This window comes from Alligator sinensis, unplaced genomic scaffold, assembly GCF_000455745.1.
Source record: "Alligator sinensis unplaced genomic scaffold, ASM45574v1 scaffold393_1, whole genome shotgun sequence".
Classification (NCBI taxonomy): domain Eukaryota; kingdom Metazoa; phylum Chordata; order Crocodylia; family Alligatoridae; genus Alligator; species Alligator sinensis.
In genome coordinates this window covers 58,272-70,273 of record NW_005842292.1, presented here as the reverse complement: position 1 = coordinate 70,273, position 12,002 = coordinate 58,272, and the positions used below count along the sequence as shown (strand labels likewise).

The window sequence follows — 12,002 nt, the reverse complement described above, 5'->3', positions numbered from 1 at the left end:
GGGGAGGAGAGGGTTCCTGTAAAATGCTCAGTCTTCTGCAGAATGTCCTCTTTATAGCTAAAGGTATTTGGATATGCATTGCTTGGCTATCAGTAAGGTCTGGAAAACAAAGGAAATACTTTACATGTAGAAGTAAAACATGTAAATACTTTAAATGTAAAATAAAAGTAATCTATTTATTATTTAGTACCAATGTAAATACTTTCAGGGTGGAAGTACTCTACTTCTGTAGACACCCTGACTTGAGATGATGCAAGTCCTTTATTCGTGGCCTAGCTAATAAATTGATTCCAATTCTCTCTACAGCATTTCGGGGTATAATCTTTCCTGGAAGCCTTGCGCTCTGACATCAGACTCTTTAATAATGATCTCCACCTTGCAATGTAGAGTGTCTCTAGGCTGGTCTGTAAAATTTTCCTGTTCCCTTGTATGAAGGGGTCAAGAACAGTGAATGCAGTAGTTCTTTGCACAGCTCCTAAAGATCTGGATACCATGCTGACAAAACCTGTTGGAACTGTGACAGTTCTGTCCTTCAAACCTGCATATGAGGGGAGGGGAGCCTCCAGTCCACTAGAAATGCACCAAAGGGAACATTTTGCTCTCATACAGTACACTTACCATTTGACGTTTTGCTCAGATATGAAGAGTAGGCCTCATCATAAAAAAATGTTGTGACCAAGGACATCAAAAGTCAACATCCAAAGTTCTCCTGCCCTGGCAAGTAAAGAGCTACTAGGTGGATGCGGTTTGAGGTGTACCACAGCCATATTTTTTCCATCTTTGCAAATAAGATCAGGAATGAAATCTGTCCTGCTTGATGATGTAGTAAATGGTCAAGGTGTTGTATACAAGTATCTCTACTACTTGATGCTACAAAAATGAGAAAAAGTTATTAAAGGCCCACTAAGGTGCCATAAGTTCTCATATACTAATGTGGAGTGAGGACTCTTGCTCCACAGGCCGTAGCCTTGAAGGAATCAGAAGTGTAGGGTCCAGCCCATTTTGTGGGTATTGGTGGTGACTGCAAGGACAGGAGAGAGTAATTCTTCAGATCTTGCTGGTATCCACCAAACAACAAAACTTTTGGAGTTGTGGAGGAATGATCAGTCCTCTTCAAAGGTTACATACATTCTGCATGTCGAGAGCTACCACCCAATACTGTAAGAGTCTTACGGTCAGACAGTCAGCAGGTATGATGTAGGATGGTGAATAAGGTCATCAGTGCTAGGAATCTTACCAAAAAAAAAAAAAATGGTCTGTTCCAGTTATCCCCTGAGAATTACCAGGTGGTTTCAAACTTTGAAAAAAGAAATCTGAATTTTATTTTTTTTTAAATTTTTTTTTTTTAAGGCTGTGGTCTGAGCCCTGGACTAATGAAGATTATCTTCCATGTGGCCTAAAGGAACACTTTCTCCCAACTAAATCAACAATCCCAATGACTGGAAGAGGCCATACATGAAATAAATTCTTGACGAAGGTGAACGTCTTGATGTTATCTGTCAGGAGTCTGCCACTCAGATTTGTCTAGTGGTAAACAAACGTCCCTTGGTCTTCAAAGGTATGCAGTAAAGACCACAAGGCACTTGGAAAAGACTGGTGGGACTGTGAACAAGCCAAAAGGAAGGTCTTTGAACTCACAGTGCCTTGTCATCTGCACAGAATCACAGGTATGAATGTGGTTCATTGCCATATAAATGTAAGCTCTCTCCTAATTGAAAGCAACACACTAGTCTTACTTGGACAGGAAGAGGATGATCTCCTCTAGAATAAGCACCCTGAACCTGTATGAACTTATGAACCTGTTGAGGTTTCTGTGGTCCACAATGGATCTTAGACACTGACTCCTCTGGTGAATCAGAAATTAGCAAAAATAAAACTCATTCCCTCGGTATTCTGTCTATGTCTCCTTTATTAAGAAGGGAATCCATTTCTTTCTACACAGGGCTTTCTCATGAGTTGGGTTCCTGTAGACTGAAGTAAAGGAAAGATGGATAGAAAGCCTGATACAAAACTGGATGGGATACCTGACATGAAAGGAATCAAGTGTCTAGCAACTGGAAATAATCTGGCACCAGGTCTTACACAAAGAAGAGGTTTGAAGGGATAGGACGAATAAAGGAGGACTGGAGATATGATGCATATTTCTTAACTGCCTTCAACTAACCCATAAAACTGCTGTTTGGGGCCAGTGCTGAGAGCAACAGACTGGCAGCAAAAAATCTTGCTCCTGTACTTCTCAATTCATTTGCCAGTAGGTTTAGGAGGTGGCTAATACTGCCTCTAGGGCCATGACCCTGTCACAACCCAAGGGTGTGATTTTGCGTGTGCGCGCTTCGGCACTGCTAAATTATTTCCCACCACGAGGAGCTTTCTTTGCAGGGTGCATTTCTTAGTTGCAAAGAGAAAACCCCGGTGCAAAGGAGTTCCCACCATTCGCATGCAAATTTGTGTCCCACTATTGGCTGTTTCTAAATTATTCCCACGTGGCGGCTAGCAATTGGCTTGCTAGCCGTATAAGAGGCTTGAGCGGTTTCCGCCCAAGTTGGAGAACTCCGAGGAGAACCCCGCAAGGGAGGACTCCACAACCATCTGGAGGAGGAGTTTCGTGAAGAACTCTAAGTGCTGCGGAGCCTAACGGGCCCAGCGTGTACCTTAAGAAGGCTATAGGGGTCTGATCAACCTCTGGCCTCTCCCCGTCGCCGAACGATCCCTCGACGAACCCCTTCCCTGCGCGCAAGTTCCACGGAGCCTAGCAAACTTTGTGTGAGTGTATCCAGAGCTCTTCTCCGAGTTGTTTTCTTCGGTTGACACGACGGGCTCACGGTTTTAGAGCCTTCAACTGGATTGGGCTAGAGTTCGCGAGTTTAGAACTCTTGTCCACTTTTCTTCTTTCCTGTCTGTAACTGCAACTCAAGCAAGTTTTCCTGCCTGCACCGCGACCATCTACAGTGTAAGTAAAATAATCTTTAATCAACCGCTACGTGTCCGTGCCTAATTCTAGTCCGCCGGCCTGCATTCCCCGACCCGCGTGCCAGGGCTGCTGGCCACAGCCCACCACGCACCCCCGAGGGCCTCGGACCACTCCCGGCCCGCACAGACCCTTGGTGTTGCAAGAATGCCAGGATTTAGCAGTGAAATGATGTGTAAAAATATAACCTCTGGATAATGTCCCATGCCTGCATCTGTCTCTAGCATATCTAACAGGTGATCAGGTGTCTCTGATGTCATGAACCTTGCTTGATGGAAAATGTTCACCATTTTCTCCTGTAGTTCCTTAAACAGTTTCCATTTAAGTGTAAAGGAAACAGAAATAGCACCAATCTGACTGTCTAGGAAAGTGATATCAATTGATACTTCCAAAAGGAACTAATTTTTAAGAGGTTAATACCCGGCTAGATAAAGCCCTGGCTGGGATGATCTAGTTGGGGATGGTCCTGCTTTGAGCAGGGGGTCGGACCAGATGACCTCCTGAGGTCTTTTCCAACCCTCATTTTCTGTGATTCTCTCATATTTTTTGTCTCATTCTTCTGAAATAGGCAGGTCCTCATGCAAGACTACAATACCCTTTCATAGCCCCTGTGGCAGTAAGAAAGGCTGCCGCAGTTCCACATGAGGAATAGTCACTAATAAGAGCACCGCTGCCAGTGAAGAGTGAAGTGCTAGAAAGAGAGCTGCTGTGGAGGTCAAACCAGAGGTCGGGGATAAAGTAGCACTGGCAACCTCTAGCAGAGCTTTTATGGAGTCCTGTATGTAATCAGCAGATTCCTCTTTCCAAGTCCTCACACCACCGGACATGTCTTTGCACATGCTATAGCTCACTCATTAAACTCTACCCACAGCTCAAAAAAAATCAGCACCTTAAAAAGGTATTGCATAGTTTGTAGTTCGTCACAATCACAGAGGGTAGAATCAGTGGTAAAATCCAACTTCTTCACTGTATCCATTGACAAGTCTACTCCGTGCAAAGTCCACTGAGGCACTGTCATGTCTTCCAGAACTGATCTGCACGAGCTAGGAGTTGTTCAGGTGATAAGAACTAGAGAACATAAGCCACAGGGTCACTGTCTAGACTGAAATGCTACCCTAGTCTGTTCAGCTGAGGATTCAAGTACTCTGGGCATCTTTACATATGCTTGAGGGTGGGGAGCACTTTAATTAGGAGCTGCTCTAATTAAAGTGCCAGCAGCATCTCGTGTATTCAGTTGCCTCTGCTTCAAAATGGCGAGCTCATTTGATAAGCTTTAGTTAAAGTGCCCCACCACCATTTTGAAGCACAGCGATGTTGAATTCACGTGACGCTGAGGCTGCTGGAGCGTGCTAATTGGACTGCTACAGCAGACTTAATCAATCGAGTCTGCTCTGATATGTTCTCATTAGAATGTGTAGGAGCAGGTGTTAGGCACAGGTATAGCTGCCCAGTGACAAGAACACTTTTTCATGACAGCAGTCAGCTCAGTATTGGAGTGTTGTTATGCAGAAGACCTTTTGAAGCTGTGCATTGTATTGTATTTCACACTTCCTAGTATCAGCTGAACAGAACACAGAATGATATCCTGCCCTGATGCAGGAAAAGGCCTCAAATCTGAAGGTCAAGCGGCAGCGGGGGTGCTTCCATGTCTTATTTGGCTTCCTTCTCTTAGTTTCATAGTTTCATAGTTTTAGGGTTGGAAGGGACCTAATAGATCTTCTAGCCCGACCCCCCGCCAGGGCGGGAGAACAACCCAAAAACACAAACAAAACCACTCACCCTAAAAACAAAAACGGGACTCAAATGAGTCCAGCCAGGTAAGTACCCAGCCTCTTCTTAAAGATCCCCAGGGTAGGGGCCAGCACCACCTCCCTTGGAAGTTGGTTCCAGCTCCTAGCCGCCCTGACTGTGAAGTAGTTTTTTCGGATGTCCAATCTGTACCTCCTCTCCATCAACTTGTGCCCATTATTCCTTGTTATGCCAGCAGGGGCTAGGGGAAACAGCGTCTCCCCCAAACCCTTCTGGTTCCCCCTAGTGAGTTTATAGACGGTCACCAGGTCCCCCCTCAGCCTTCTCTTGTGGAGGCTGAATAGGTTCAAGTCCCGCAGTCTCTCACTGTAGGGTCTGCCCTGTTGTCCCCGGATCATGCGGGTGGCCCTCCTCTGGACCCTCTCCATGTTGTCCACATCCCTCCTGAAATGGGGCGCACAGAACTGGACACAATACTCCAGCTGCGGCCTGACCAGCGTCGCATAGAGGGGGAGGATCACCTCCCTGGCTCTACTCGAGATGCACCTGTGGATGCACGACAAGGTCCGGTTAGCCCTGCCAACCATGACCTCGCATTGTCGGCCCATGTTCATCTTGGAGTCAATAATGACACCAAGATCCCTTTCCGCCTCCGTGCTCTCAAGTAGGGAGCTCCCCATCGTATAAGTGTGCTGCTGGTTCCTACTACCCAAGTGCAGCACCCTGCACTTGTCCGTATTGAAACGCATCCTGTTCCTGTGTGCCCACCCCTGTAACCTATCCAGATCCTTCTGCAATCTCTCTCTCCCTGCTAGCGTGCTCACCTCCCCCCAAATTTTGGTTTCATCAGCGAATTTAAACAGGTTGCTCTCCACCCCAACATCAAGATCGCTGATGAAGACATTGAACAGCTTCCTCTTTTCTTTTCTTCTATTTACACAGGCATCAGAACAACCTTCCAGTGCTGAGACCTAGGGATTGAGGCTAAATGACAAGTCCACTGGCTGGTGCCAAGGAAAACGCACCAAGTGTGGAGTAGATGCTGAGGTTAGCCTCATTTCCATCAGTGCTCAGGCTACTGAGATGCTAGTAGTTGGTGCTGATATTTTCTTCAGTGCCAAATTAATTTTAATTCTCACCAGCCATACCCAATGAGGGATATGCTCTCAGCTGAGAACCAAGGAAATTTCTATCTTGATGCCAGAGCTAAGACTGGAGCTGCACAGTGTGTGTTGGGCACTGTCAGGGGATAATGGCACAAAGTACATCTTGGTATCTTAGTATTTGTTAGCTGTCAGGCTACAGGCACAGGGAAGCCAAATGAGTACCAAGCATCATGCCCATCTAGTGTAGAGATCAGACTTTGTTTTATTACATAGATTTCTCACAGGCAAAGGGGACAGTGGAAACAGTGCTGGTCTGTGTTAGAGCCCTATAAGGCTTAAGGACCCCCATTGACCCACTAAGGGAAAAGGAAAGGGGTACCTGTACTAAACTAACCTAGACCACATAAAAAACAAAGATTCGGGTAGGCAGAGGGAATTAAAGCCTGAGGACCATAACACAAGTTCTGTTTGCTCTCTGCAGAGGCAACAAAGGAACAGCTGAAGAAGTTGAGAGGATGCATTCCCCTATCTGAAGTCAGATAATCATGTCATCCTTGTGAAAGATCTCTTTGGCACTCACTAGTCCTTGGACAACGTTTTTTCAAAGTCAGTTCCACCACTAGGATAGCCATATCCCACAAGAGGGAATGCACCTGGAGTGTCAAAGAAGCAGCTTTCATTTTCATGAATTTTTGCCAGAAAAAGCAAACGAAATCTTTTTCCAGCACGGGAAATTACATATGGATAGAAGATGGAAGACACCTACACATTACCTAAAGACAGAAGACACCTGGAGGCTGAGAAGAAAAGACAGATAAAACAAATATTAGCTAAATTAACTGGGATGCTCTCTTATGAGGAAGGGAAGATGCACACACTTTGCAAGTCTACACCGTTAGCAAAATGTGGAAAATCTGCTGCAACTATTTAATGAAAGTTAAATGTACAAGGGCAATTTAACCATGGGTGTGCAAATCAAAAAAATATGTTGGTTGTGGTCATCCAAGGAGACGACTTCCAACATTTTTAAGGTGGTTTCTACAGAATTAATATGAATTCAGATTTTGATTTAGAGTCAACACCCTGAACTGTTGTGAATCTGTCAGTTAGGACTGGCCAGGTATCAGCGTACATTAGATCCAAGCAAAGCGATAGCAAAGAGAATTTAAGGAATATAGTGGGTCCTATGAACTCTAATTTTCCATTTTGCAACAATATTATACAGACTTCATGGAACATCATCCACCTGCTACAACCTGTAAGTAAAGTCATGTACTAAATGGATGCAAAGATTATTCATACACATGTAAAATATGCACACACACAAACAAAACCTTCACATTAACAATGTAGTTATCGTAGGGTGCTTGACAGGATCATCAGAACCATGTTTGATCATTAGTTCAAAAGATTAAGAACTCTTGCATGCATTTTCTCTTCATCTTATCATTCTGTTCTCCAAGTAGAAGACTAAAAAAGAGTTGAGACTGCATAGCACGGGAACAAGAACTTGTACAGAAACGTGCAAATTACCTTATAAATTGCTATATAAAATAAAAGATTTAATACTGCCTTTCATTCATGCCTTGTCTAGAAAAACAACTGCTACTCTTTGAAATCTAAGAATTCAGACCAGCAGTAGGCAATCCAAATCTCTCCCCTACACTATAAATGCTACCATAATACAGAGATAGGGCTTGGGGTACGCTCAGTATCTGGAAACTTGTTCATAGTGTCTAGATAGAATGCATATAAGAACAGATTATCTTTTACACTATGGCTTCATTACATGATTCCAGAAGTGTAAATGGAACTTAAAGAGATTGTAAATGGAACTTGCTTTTATTTTGTAAAATTTTACAGGATTTTTATAGGATTTACACTACCAGAGTCTGGCCTCTCTGGTAATTAATTCACCCATGCCCACACGTTGGCATCACTCTACCAGGCTTCTACATTTTCCTAGGCTTTTGCCAAGACAAGGGAGGAGTAGGTAGAAACAGTGATATAGTAGTTTTAATATGAAAGAGATAGTGGGTGCGTCTACACATTAAATTAATTTGACTGAAAAAAACTCCAGCACTGTTAACGCTTGAGTTTATTGTTCCCAAGTGCAGTATTAACACATGCACCCAGGACTTCAGCACATTGAGCCGAGGCAGAGCAGCCCTGGTTGGCAGGGGGCCACCAGAGTCAACCAATTCAACATGCCGGCTGGGGCACGAGCATGCTTCAATGTGGGGCTAGCCATCAGGCAGCCCCTGCACTGAAGAGCCCCTGTGTCCCAGCCAGCCCCATCAGCATCTACACATGTGGTGCGGCGTGCTAAATAATGCTGTCATAGGCTGGTACTTGTGTTGGACAGTACCATCTTATGGTAGAGTTTATCAGTTTACTGCGGCCTAATAGGGCTGCACGTGTAGATGATGATGTTTTACTGTGGAGCTAATTAAGCAACTCTGCAGTAAACATCTTGTGCAGATGCACCCAGTATGGCCAAAATCCACAACTAAAACCTCCCCTAATATTACAGACATAAAAAGGTAGCCGGGGATACGTTCAGTTCATGTAAACTGGCACAATTCTACTGAAATCAATGCAGCCATGTCAATTTATACATGCCCTGTATATGCACACAGAGCAGAGGGCAAATTATTTTTAAGGAAAATGAAATAAATAAAAATCTGTATCTAGGTGCATGAACATTCAGGAACAAATATTTTTTTTCTGTGTTACCCAAAGACTGCACTAGAGACAATTTACCATGTCCAGAGGCGCATCTAACCTGCCAATCCCAATTTTGTTTGGTGCTCGTCTGCATTACATGCCCAGGTTTTCTAATTCAAGGGCCCATGTAACAGACCTGGCAACAGGGATAAACACATAATTTTACTGGATGTTGAGACAATTCTGATAAGGTGTAGTTTTAAGAAAACCTGAAAAAACCACAAGCACGCCCAAACATGGGAAGATTGCCTCAAAGACTTTTAGCTGCAATATTAGAAAAGGGTTTATGGCAGGTATTGGCAACCCCTGGCATGGGTGCCAGAGTGCAGCACGCAAAGGCATTTTGCTTGGCACATGTGCCTCTGGGCGGATAGCAAGGAAGGGACCAGGTCTGCACTGCCACAACAAGGACTGGACACCTCGCAGCTCCCACACCATCCGCTCCGGCACACCAACATCGTATGAGTCGAGGTTGCAGGCATTTTTGGCACTGTGCCCAAAAACGTTGCCTACTCCTGGTTTATGGTTTTGCCTTCCATCCTATGAATGAGGACAATGACAAAAAATACATGGCTAAAATAAAAATTATACAGAATAAAAACATAAGAATCACCATTTACTAAGTCAGACCATGGGTCCATCTTGCCCAGCCTCCTGTGTCACACAGGGGCAGAGTGCTGAAAGGGAGAGTGAACTGGGTATGACCAGGGCTTTTCTCCACTGTTCCTCTCATTTGCAGCCTCCAACATTCAATTCTAATTCGGAGGCTGTATCCGTAACTCTCAGGCTCAACAGTTCCTGATGCCATTTTGACTTTTTGATGGCTGCTGAGCACTGAGCTGACATTTTTAGCAAACTGTCCACAAGGACTCCCAGATCTCTTTCCTGTGTGGTAACAGCTACTGTAGAGCCCATCATAATGTAGGTATAGTCTGGGTTATTATTTTTTGCATCACTTTACACTTATCTACATTGAATTTCCACTTGCCATTTCATTGCTTATTTGCTCAGTCATGCCCGGATCCTTCTGTAGTTCCTCACAGTCTGCCTTGGTCTTTACCACCTTGAATAATTTTTTGCAATGAGCAAATTTGGCCACCTCGCTACTCACCCCCTTTTCCAGATCATTGATGAATATGTTAAACAGCACTGGTCCCGATACAGATCCCTGGGGGACCCCACTGTTTGCAGAATAATTATAATGAAAATTCAATAATTCTATATTGGAAGTTTTTAAGTGCAAGTTGGATAAACCTTTTTGTCTAGAATGGTTGAAGTCCCTTTCATCCCTATTTTCCTATGATTCTGTAAGAGTAACCCCAGCACAGAGGCGATAAATGAGGATACACTTTGCATTCTAATGTGCTATAAAAAGAAAAAACTGTGTCATGAAAAAATGGAGAAACGTGAAAAGTCTTCAAATATAAAACTTAATAATAAAAACTGGTTATAGAAGACGGGTACACTTCAGCCTGAGTAGGACCTGAAACCTCAGACTGACTAGCATATTGAGGAACTTTTCAGTGCTTCCTGTGGCTTTATCTCAGCACCAAGTAGCCAATTCTTTTGGGATACAGCATACATTGTATGTTAACTCAGGTTACTTTCTTGCATAGTCACGGTTAAAGAACTCTCCGGCAAACAAAGTGGAAAATTCTGGGCAACTGTCTAAATCCCACACATGTGCGCTCATCAACTTCAAAGAGATCTGTGTTAAAATAGTACATATGCATCCAAATTCTAAAATGAATCTAATTTTTTTTAAAAGATCAGAATTAGGCCTTTATGGCCCAATTCTAATCATGTTCTACTTTTACACTAGGACAGCTCCATTGGCTTCAGTGGAGTTACTCTTGTTTTATATTACTGTATGCTATGGTCAGAATCAGCCCCTTGAGAGTAGAAAGGAAAAAACTGTTATATGGAACAATATTATGAGTGTAATTTAATAACAGGTATCAAGTCCTATCTAAACCCTCATATCCACGTTCATCCCTTAAGAGTTTTACTTCAAGGAATTATGCAGTTTAAAATACAATATATTAATTTTTGACTCGCTCATTACCTACAAGCTGTTCATTTAAAATCAAGTTATTAAAAACTTATACAACTAATAATTAAATCAGACGTTTTAAATGTCTGCTACTACACTGAAATTATCCAGGAAGCTCTAATGTCAAATTCCAGGTACAACTTAAATTTTTGTACAAACCTATCAACATTACAAGACCAGAGATTTCCTTACTTGCAATGGGTTTCTTCTCTTACAAGCAGATCTTTGGCATACATAAGATACAATTTCTCTCTCTCTTTCTTTTTTAGCTATGTAGGCCAAAAGAAAGTTACAAGGGGCACACCCCGCTTTGGAAATGTACGTATCGGTTTAATTAACTTACCGGAGTTGATAAAAGATAAATAATGTTTTTTTCAAAATTAGATTAAACTTTAAAAATAAAATTGGAGTATTAACACGTGTTGAAATATTTGTAAAAATATTGTTAAATGAATTACTAAAAGAGACTACGTATTGCTCAAGTTGTAAGATTGGAATTCTTTTTAATGAAATTGTCCACGTATTTAGAAAACAAGGTTATTCTTATGTTCAGAGCTCTCACTAGAGAGACTGGGACAGGGGCTTAAAAAAAAAAAAAAAAAAAAAAAAAAAAAGAAACGCACAAAACAAAAACAAAAATCTTCTAATATGGACATGTACCAAAAGTTTACATTTTCAAGTATAATTACAAAAAAGGATAGGAATTGAGGCTGCATCTATTTCTAAGGCGTATAAGAAATTTAGCTTACTATTTGAGGCAAGGCAGATAAAGGGGTTACTCTGTCGTAGTAAACGTACATACTGAGACATCTTTCTGTTTCCATAATCGCATCACATGTTGTTAATGTTTGTACAAGAACGAACAATGTACTGGCTAACCACACAGAAAGCGAAACAAAACTCACGCAAACATGTCCTTTCGAGCTAATATCAGTTTGTCATCTATTGTCGGGCATCCATTTTAACAAATAACTGTTGAACATAACATGTTTTAGCAATTTGTAAAGGCAGGGTTGTTACTTTTACAATCCAAAGCAGCCCATTTGGTGGAAATACTTATTTAGAAAAACAATAGCACAAATAAGCAGAAAGGATCGATAAACCGTATGTTCATTATATTAGCATCTAACTCTGGTTCTCCTTTATCATCTTTTAATAAGATGTGTTTTTTATAGTAAATCACTGAGACATATTGCTATGAAACCATTTTAATGTAATAGACAAGTAACCTAAATTCTTCTACATACACACACACACACACACACAGAAATCTAATGATTTTCAGCATCCTAACATTCACTGCTCCCTGAATATACATTTAAAACAAAAAGCAGATCCTTTTAAATTCTTCCTTAGACACTGCAATGTTTACTGCTCACATGAATGTGTTTGTTGGGGG

The 12,002-nt window shown here is 42.3% G+C and overlaps 1 protein-coding gene across 2 annotated transcripts in view; it reads right to left on the bottom strand.

Moving 5' to 3' along the window:
- Positions 1 to 12,002, bottom strand: part of MSRA (methionine sulfoxide reductase A) — a 472,177-nt gene that overhangs the window by 423,359 nt on the left and 36,816 nt on the right. The window lies entirely within an intron of this gene.